Source organism: Aplysia californica, unplaced genomic scaffold, assembly GCF_000002075.1.
Source record: "Aplysia californica isolate F4 #8 unplaced genomic scaffold, AplCal3.0 scaffold00029, whole genome shotgun sequence".
Taxonomy (NCBI): domain Eukaryota; kingdom Metazoa; phylum Mollusca; class Gastropoda; order Aplysiida; family Aplysiidae; genus Aplysia; species Aplysia californica.
Window position 1 is genome coordinate 1,160,919 of NW_004797299.1, and position 10,633 is coordinate 1,171,551.

Below are 10,633 nucleotides of genomic sequence, written 5' to 3' on the forward strand. Positions count from 1 at the left end.
GATGATGATGTACAAAACTTACTTAATACATGTCCCTTAACTAATTTAAGGTCACCCACGGGGGATCGCATCTTTCCAAAATACTCATTCGATGAAAAAATATCGTTTTTCGGATTTTCGGCGAACCTTCTAGAAAAATATATGAAGAAACCATTTCCAATGGTTTGAAAGCCCAAAAACGTACCAAAAGCATGGAAAAACGGTGAGAAAGAAGGTAGGGTGATCAGAATTATTATGAAAATCCTGAAATTTACGCAACTTTGAAACTTAGCAACGCATATACATGGTCCTCGAAAGCCCTTGAGTGCGGTATCGTTGGAAAGCTTGGAATCTCCCCCTTGTAATCGTGTCTCTTTCATTCATGTCCTATAATCCGTGGGAAACCCCTGCGAGAAGAAAGACGGACCCTATAACAAAAATACTGAAAGGTGATTGGCCAGCAACAGCAATCACGCATTGATGGCAGTACGATCACGTGAAAAGTCGACTCTCATTGGCTGAGACGTTGACAACCGAGGGGGTTTCCGGCCCATGACGCATCACGCGTAAACAATAGCGTCCATTGTTCTTTGTCCGTGTCGAACGAGAATGCTGTGTTTACAACTGACTTCTCACGACTTGACGGCTTTTCCCATCTCGCAAAAAAGAAATCTAACAACTGAAAGGTAAGTACTAATTTTTATAGTGATGTTTTGATTATTTTTTACTTTGTATATCAATAGAAGTGTATAAATGGCTGGCGAACACACCAGTCACTGGCATCCTGTGACTGTGTTGACCAGTGTTGTTGCGATGTGTGCAGTGCACTTTCACTATGGACCGTTTGAAGGACAACTTGATGGCTTTCAAGAGATGATACATATGAAATCTAGCTCAGTGTCATAAGTTGCTCAGTCTATCATGGCTATGCAACGTTGTTTGCAATAGTGGAACTAGTGTAGAGGAGTTACTTCGATCTACTGTGTGGATTCTTGGTCTTGTACTGGATTCAACACCAGGCGTGCTGCGCGTTGTGTTTCTAGACAGGCTTATCGTGTATAGATCTAGATCTAGACATTGATTCTCGTTGCCAGTGGTACTGTTATTATCATTATTATTGATTGTGAATTGAAATAATACTCTGCTCAGGAGCATTTTTTGTAGAATTGTTGGGGGGGTAGTACTAGTCTAGTAGATCTAGTCTTACACTGTTTGGATGACCCACCAGCAGCTGCTTCTGCTTCAAAGCGTAAGCTGGCTTATAACCCAGAACTCCCGGACAACAACTCGACTCAGAGCTCGCAGAAGTTGCCAACGACTATCGTGAACCTTGACTCTCTTCAAACCCTGTTCGAAGATCTTCTGTGTCCTCGTTGTCTCCAACCGTCCCTTTCTCTTGGCAGTGACAGTGGTAAAAATTCTGGTCTTGCAGTACATTTGCGAGTCCAATGTGCTGCCTGTGATGCAGACATTTCTTCAGGGTTCACTTCCAAGACAAGCGATGATGACAGCCGCACCTTCAGAATCAACAGATTGGCCGTAGCTAGTGCGTCAGCTACAGGCATGGGCTACGCAGGCCTCTGTAATTTTTCAGAACTTATGGATATTCCGTGTCTTCATGTCAAAACTTTTAATCAACACGTGAAAGCCATCAGTGCTAGAACGGAGAACTTTTCCAAGACCATGTTAGGAAAGGCAGTGGACAGGGTGAAGGAACTTTATCCAGAGGAGGATGACAGTGTAACCAACATTCATGTGTCGTATGATGGAACTTGGCATAAGACGGTGACAGCAAAACAATTTCTGAGATACATATGGTGGACCCTTATCGGGGAATTTCTGTTGAAAAACACGAATGCCTAAATCATGTGGGGAAGAGGATGGGTACGCAGTTGCGGAACCTCGTGAAACAAAAATCTAAAGAGAAGCCTAAAGTGACTCAAGGCGGAAAGGGTTATGGAAAGCTGAGGCCAGAGGTGGTGACAAAGCTGCAAAAATACTACAGCAACACCATTCGAAGCAACGACACGGTGGAGTCCATGCAAAAAGCCATCATGGCCACCTTGCAACACTGTGGTTCAACCGACAGTGAACCTCGACACGACCCCTGCCCTCCAGGGGAAGAATCGTGGTGTTTTTATCAACATGCCATTGCACAAGGTATTCCCCTGGAAGCCTTGGAGCATAACATCCATTTGAAGACGCCCTTGTGTAAGCTTGTCATTGACAACATTAAGCCTGTGTATGTCACCATGAGTGATGAAAAATTACTCAAGAAGTGCTTACTTCAGTCGACGCAAAACGTTAACGAAAGTGTCCATTCTGTCATCTGGGCTCGCTGCCCTAAGCACCAGTTTGCGACTAAGGAACGTGTGGGGATAGCAGTTGCTGTTGGGGTAGGGGAGTTTAATTTTGGTGCCACTGCCAGTCACGACTTTCTGTGGACCCTTGAACTGCCAGTTGGGGATCAGACTGAAAAACGAGGCAAAAAGAGAGACTACCTTCGTGTATACAAAGCCGAAGTTGCCAGCACAGGGAAAGCTAAGAAGTGGAGGGCTGCCAAAGCAGAAGCAAAGCAAAAGGAAGAGGAGAGGTTGAAAGAAGTCTTTGGGGAGTTTTACATCCCTGGGGATGGGATGGAGACTGAATAGGTTACTATGTTGTTGTTTTTTCATTTTTCATTTTTGTATGTATTTTTATTGGGGGGGGGGGGGGGGGGGGTTGTATTTTTGCTCTTTTTCTGGCAATAAAATAAATACACTGAGATGTACCTTTGTCAAATGTTTGAGAAATAATAGTTGTACAAGAAAAACTACACTTTACTTGTCTATTTGTGTGGTAATGTACTGCATTTGTGTATGGTAACCGTTTTTCTGATTTTTCTCAAAACTTTGACATGATGATCTTAATATGTATGCCTCTCACCCTACAAAAGCATTTTGTTATAAGTTGCCTCATTCTTGAGTTATTGGACTTTTTATGTGAATTTTATTTATGTTATCGGATTACAAAATAATGGCAAAATGTAGGAGGCCCTAGTTTTAAAACTAAGAGGAAAGGAAGAAAACCTCCTTGTAGGGTAATAGATATTATCAATGTGGTTGTGTGTGCAAAATTTAAAGTCTCTAGAGTTTAAACTTTTTGAGTTTCTGTTTTCTTTCTATTTATTCAAAAATGAATACGTAAACATTGCATAAGACCCATTTAACTCAAAATTGACCCTGGGACTCAGCACAAGCGACTTATATTATCCTTTTCACACTAGTAGTCTACAATGAACAGGAAAAAAATACATTAGATACTCCGATATTGAATATGGCCCTTGACCATAGCTACCCCTCCTTAACTGGTGAAAGAATTATTGGTGATTTTGATTTTGATCTTTTTAAAAGACGGCATGCTTCTCTTCATTTAAGAACAACGCTTAAGAGGAGGGACAGCTCATGAAACTCGAGTTTTGGGCCTCAGGTATCGATATGTAGGTTTTGGTATTTCTTGTATGATTCATCATTATACTTCATGATAACATCAACAAAACTTTAAAAATCGGCCTATTTGCTTCGAAATTCAACACTTTGTAACACGTGTCAACATAAAATGAAGCATAAGATTCCTGGAATCTCGAAAAAAATCCCCCTGACAACGCTCTCCATAACGTCCGACACGAACAAAATACAGTAGTGAAACTGGTATCGATACGCGTGTCTATAATTTCTCTTTTACGCAGTTACCCCCCTTTCCCTCAATTCTTTCATAGAAATAAACCAGATCGGAATTTCTAAACACTATCGGAATAAAATTTGGGGGAAGCTCTGCCATAAATAGCACCAAACCGACCTACTTCCGCTTCGTGGTCATCCCTTGAATAAACCGAGCAATCTCATTGGCTTAGATCTACAACATCCGGGATTTTCGACTAGCAACATTGACACTTCCGCTGTAAACAGAACTTTTTCACAACACACCAAGTGTGGATCACTTCTCACTTTGTTTTTCAAATTTACTTTTGGCGGACAGTTGCTGGACGCTGGTCACTGGTCGCATTTGTGCGTATTTCTTTTTGGATTTTGTTACAAGTGCTTGCTTGTTCGCAGTGTGCATTCTCCTATAGATTTAGTAAAGCCTGTTTGATTGCTATACAATGACGAGGCCATCTAAGAGGCGCTGTCAACTTTCTGCGCAAAGGAAACTTTCTGGTGGCCCTGGTAAGCCTGTTGACGATCATGTGAGTGTTTGAATAGACGACAGTGAAAAAGATCTAGATCTATCTACGACGGTAACTACGACTCCTACCTCGACAGGTGCTGTATCAAGTCGCTCATTGAAGAAGATAATTGATTTTCCTGCAGCTTCTAGAGCTCTACCAACACCTGTGCCTCTGTCCCACACGTCTGAATCAACATCGAGAACAGTGGTGGAGATCTCTGCTTTGCAGGAACTCATCAGTCCCCTACTTTGCCCCTTCTGTTTCAACAGCTCTCTAACAATTTCAGAAAGTGTTGGACGCCGAGCTGGACTTGCTGTTCAGTTGCAGATTGTGTGTGACCGTTGCAAGGAAACACCAAGTGCTTCGTTCACGTCGACAAAGACAAAAATTCTAAATCGTTTGCTGTGAATGATTCTGCGGTCTCGTCTGCATTGATGTGTGGACTAGGACCGTGCTCGTTTAACAAATTGTGTGAACATTTGAATATTCCTGGGATGCACAAGAAAACATTCAACGTGAAAGCCAACAAAGTTTTCAAGAAGGCAGAAGAGTTCAGGCGCCTCACTGAGGAGAAGACGGTGCGACTTGTGAGGTCAGAGCATGGGCAGGAGGTGGCAGACGACGATGTTTTAGACATAGCTGTCAGTTACGATGGAATGTGGATGACGAGAGGCCACACCTCAACAATAGGCATAGGCTGCGTGATAGATTCGCTAACAGGATACGTCCTTGATTTCCACGTAGTCTCTACGCATTGCCACACCTGCTCCCAGACTGGAGCGAAAATTAAGGAACGAGAGTCAGCAGCGGTGTATGACGAATGGCTGCGGAAACACAAACCCAACTGCGACATAAACTTTAAAGGTAAGAAACTCTGTAATTTGCAAATCTAGCTTTCAAAATTCTTATATAAATTTTTTACATGTCTGCTTTCATGAACGAGGTCTTGATTTTTTATAAAGGTTTTATACTCCTGTGCTATTATGATCTGGCAATATTATTTTCATGTGAATATCTAGATCAATCTGTTCTTGCTGTTGCAGCTCAAACTAAAACTACCAAAGTAGAAATAACTTCATCAGGAATGAAGAAATCTATGACAGCATAGGATTGGGCCTGAATTTCTCAAGATTTAGGATAAATAAAATAAAATGTACCTTTATACACATTTATTTATACACCATGACTTACTATTGGCATCCTTTTGACACAATGATTTATAATTCTGTTCTTTATTTGAATTTTTTTACTAGGATCATCTGTGATGATGGAAACCCGTGCTGCGGAAATCCTTTGGTCTCGTTCCGTCGAGAAGTTCAAGCTGCGCTACACCACAATGGTTTCAGACGGGGACTCAAAGGCCTACAACAGAATTGTGGAGATGGAACCCTATGGCAGCAACGTTGAGATGAATAAGGAGGAGTGTGTCAACCATGTGGGGAAGAGGATGGGAACAGCTCTTCGTAACCTCGTAAGTGACTGCAGTAAACGTAAGATCACTCTAGGTGGGAGGGGCTATGGTACTTTGAAGCAAGAAACTATCAGGAGGCTCTCAATCTACTACACTAGAGCTATACGAAAAAATAAGAATGTGGAAGACATCAGGAAAGGAATTCTTGCTTCGATGTATCACGGCTTTTCCACAGACAACCGCCCAATGCACCACCTTTGCCCCGCTGGCACTGGATCTTGGTGCTTTTACAATGCTGCTGTTGCTCGAAATGAGGAACCTGGCCCACACAAAACACTTGTACACACACCTCTTAATTATAATCTCCATAGCAAACACCTAAAGCCGGTGTACAAGCGCCTTTCTGACCCCAAGATTCTTCAGCGTTGCCTTCTCGGTGCCACTCAGAATGCAAATGAGTCACTCCACTCTAAAATCTGGAGCAACTGCCCAAAGCATAAGTTCGCTTCTTTGAAAAAGGTGCAATTTTCTGTTCTTCTATCAACTGCTGAGTTTAACTTTGGCCATGATGCTTCAGTTCGGTTGAAGGAGTGCATAGGAGTTGGCCAGGGTCACCACAGCAATCGTCTCGGGCTGCGTCGACAAATCAAGCACCTACAGAATTCAGCGGCAAAGCAGGATAAAGCTGTGAAACACAGACTGGCAATGAGGAGAGCTGCCAAAGCTCGCAGGCAGCTTGAGTTACAACAGCAGGAAGGAGTAACATATGGTGCAGGGCAGTTTTAGAGAGGTAGGTGAGGTGTTGTAGCTGTTTTTCTCCGTTTCTTGTTTTTAACAATATTAACATCATTCAAATCATTATAACTCCTGAACCGTTTGAGATATTGTTCTCTAGTTTGGCATGAGTGTGCAAAGATGTATACCACACAAAATTACAATCTCCTTTTTAATGATAAATGAAATCATTTGAAATTATTGCCTTTTGAAAAGTCCTTTTTGGTAAATTTTGGTAAAAATTAGGTCACCCTCATGCACTCTGTATTTTATTCTTTCAAAGACTTTCTTTACAAAAAATGGCGTTGTTACTTTGTTTCTATACCAATTCTTTGTAACCACACAAAATGGCATCTCATTTGGACAAGTAGTTCAGGAGTTATATTGAATTGAAAAATGTATACAAAATCCAATATGCATCTGATTTTAATCTGCATCTTCTATACAACATACCATATTAGTTTGAGCACTATTGCTCCATTAGCAATGAAAAATGTGTTGTTCAGGTGTCCCTCCTCTTAACATGTTGAAAAGAAATAAAACAATGCAGTGGGTGAAGAGACAGACTCTGGAAAAAGTTAGGTTGCTCCTCGAAAGGGCTCGGAAGTATGCCTCAACTTGGAAGCAGAGATGTAAGGACAAAGAACTGGATGTGAGAAATAGAAGAAAAGAAATAATAATGGAAAATAATCGACAGAAGAAAGAGAAACATTTAAAGAACATGGAGGAAAAGAACACGGTTTTGACCTGTATTTTACACCAAGGCGGTATCTGTAAGACTAAAGAAGATGCACATAATTTGATGTTCATATATTTATATTCTAAACATGCACTGAACTTTTCGTACAGTCTTTTCCTCAGGTAAATGCTTTTGACGCAGGTTCTTTATTTTCTCTGCGTGTTTTTCTCCTCAGAGCAGCTGATAACAACACTCCGGGAACAAGTCTCTCCATTGATGAAACAATGATCACCTACAATGGAAGGCTTCATTTCAAGCAGTATATAAAAGCAAAGCCAACTCCCAGGGGCATCAAGGTCTGAAGCATTGCGGACCCGCAAAACGGCTACATGCTGGACATTGATGTCTACAATATATATAAATAAATAACCCCATGCCCCATGGACTTGGTCACCACGTGGTTATGAATATGGGCTAAAAGTATCTAGGTAAATAGCATCATTTTGTGTGTGACAACTATTTCAGCAGTGTAAAGCTCGCCGAGGACCTCCTCGCCCACAACACCTACTGCTGCAGCACCATCCGGGGCTTGCGGAAGGGTTGGCCTCAGCAGCTAAATAAAGCAAACACGGACAAGATGGCTCCAGGAGAGATCAAAACCATGAGGAAAGGTTGTCTCCTGGCGACAGTATTCAACGACAAGCGGAAAGTATCGGTCCTCTCTACAAATTCGTCGCCAGATGTCTCCACCGTCACTCGTCGTGTAAAAGGTGGCGTTCAACACGTGAGATTCTGAACTCCGTGTTGAACTACAACAACCACATATTTGGCGTTGACCTGGCAGACCAGCTTTGCTCCTACTGTGCAGTGGGAAGATCTGGGGTGAAGTGGTGGAGAAACCTTCTCTGGTTTGTGGTGCAGATGTCAATAGTGAATGCCTGGAACCTGTACCGAGCCGCCAAACAACCCCATCCATCAAACGCCAGAGGTGTCAGTCACCTGAAGTTTAGACTGGATATCTCCTCTGCTTTGGTTGCAGGAAATGTTTCCAAGGGCAAGAGGAAGGTCAGCCAGGGGGTGTCAACAGCAGGACTGGGGAGCTCCTTGTCATCGGATTATCAGCTGGATCGACTCGTCGGACGGAAAGGGGCCTGTCACTGGTGCTCCAAAGATAAAAGCCAAGACCAACAAGGGAAGAACACCACAGACCTCCTATGGCTGTTCAATTTTTAATGGTAGGTAAAAATCCATTTTTTAGACTGAAAAACCCTTGGAAACCGATTGGAACAGGTATTTCGAGATTAGCAGGATTTTCAACTTGGGTGAACGACTGCACTCATGAAACGCGTGTTGTCAAAGCTGGATCATGGATATACCCCTAACAAACTATATATTGTTGTAATCTACACTGAGAGTTGACTACTTTCAGCCCAGTTTGAATTCTGCACGAAATAATTTATAGTCTATGTTATCTTCAATATTTGTTTCCTTCAACATCATGGTTGACCCTCTTTGACAATTGTATGAAATGTGTTCTACAGTCCTAATCCTCTGCCGGGACTGTTTCACTACAAGTCTCTCTGTCTACATGGACAATTTTTACACAAAGTGTACCCTAATGACGGGCCTGCAAATGAGAGGAATTCAGGCAGCTGGTAGAGTTTGTGCTAACCAGGAAAGGCCTGCCCCTACTATTCTGCTGCCCAAGGCTGTGAGGTTGGCGAAACACGAGTACCGAGTGGCCCTGTACAACGAGCTCAGCTTTTGCAACTGGACGGACACCAAGAACGTCATGGTGCTGTCCAACTTCCACTCTCCTAAGGCGAAAGGAACGTTGAATCTACGCTCAGGGCACCCAGAGCAACGAAAGAGTGGAGGTAACGGCTATGCTCTCAGACTACCAGTGGCATAATGAAAGGAGTAGACCTCATGGACCAGATGGTGGGGTACTATTTACTGAACCACAGGTACATATATGTAATGTGAATATATGAGAAATACCATTTGCCTCACTATTCTATTGATGACAATAATATGATCCTATTTTCATTCCACAGCGTACTCTATAGAGATATCCGATAATAATAATCTTACAGACGGACATTTGTAGTGTTGTTCAGATAGATCAATTGTTTTGATGTTATTTTCATGTGTAACATTTTCCTTCACAGTCATCTTTTTTTCTCTTGTATGAAAAGTAACCTTTCACTCCCACCCCACCATCCATCCCTTTTCTAATTATACTTCAGGTTGAAGAAATGGTGGCGAAAGCTATTTTTTTATCTAGTGACAGTGTCTGCCCACAACGCCAACAGACTTCTGCCCGAAGTACTCTGGGTTTCAGGACTTCATCAAGGACCTTACCGAAGGCCTGATCGGAAACGTCACCAGCGACAGGGAACCCGGCATGACAGACACGCCAGGCTCTTCCAGCAACAGGCATGATGTGGTGAACCTGTACGGCAGCAAGAGGAAGGTAGGCCATGTGTGTCGGGAGAAAAATCCAGGGCAGAGGGCCGGAGCCACCAGTTTTGGCTGTAGGCAGTGTAAAAAGCCAGTCCATGGGAAGTGCGCACGGGAACATGGCAAAATGACGACAAGCCGCCCTCGCTAACATCTGAGAAGGAAGGAAGGATTCGGCACCCGGACCCACAATAAGGAGGATTAGCCAAATTCCTATCCAAGAGATGATAAGTGTCCAGTGTAGATTTTTTCTGCATTCAAGATTGTGGTGGGTTTTTTTTTATTGTGCCTGGTCTTTTGTGGATTATTTTGTTTTCACTATTAACTCATTGCCTGTTTTTTTTTTAAGCGGGACGTTGGACACTGGTGTGGTTTGCTTTTTCTGTGGCTATGTTACTGTCTTCCTATCCCACTCTCCTTTTTATTCAGTTAATGCTATTTTCCTATAGCTCTGATCTTCAACACACACGACCTAAAGTTTAGCTTGAAGTGCTGTAAACACTCTACCCAACTAATCAAACAAAGCTTTTTTTTTCCCCTAAATTATCTATTCCCCAGGAAGAGATTACAAAGCTGCAAGTTTACTTTACGAGGGCAGTGGGAGTGTTACCGGCAGCCAGGTGGCAAGTGAAGACAGCGCCATCAGCTTCATGGGAGCCTCAGAGGAGGACATCAAAGTTATGGCCAACGCCATCAAGGCGTGTTGGGTGTGTGTGTGTGACAACATCCCAGCAGAAACACAGGGACACAACATCTGAACAAAAAGATGGATACAACATCCCAGCAGAAAGATAGGGATACAACATCCCAGCAGAAAGACTGTGACACTCGATAAAAACTTTCTCCCCACTCGGGAATCGAATTCGGGTCTCCTGCAAGTGACAGCAAAGCACCTAACCATCAAGGGTGATGGACAGTACGTAAGAATATATTGATGATGGATTCCCAGAGTGAGCTAATCACATATCACATGTTAATACATGCACAATTTATATAAAAGCTCTCTTTATCTCTCACCCTTTCCTTTCTTCCCCTCTCTCTAAAACATGACACGTATCACACATAAAAACATGAATAAATACATCTGTATAAAAACTATCTACATCTCCCCCCCCCCCCC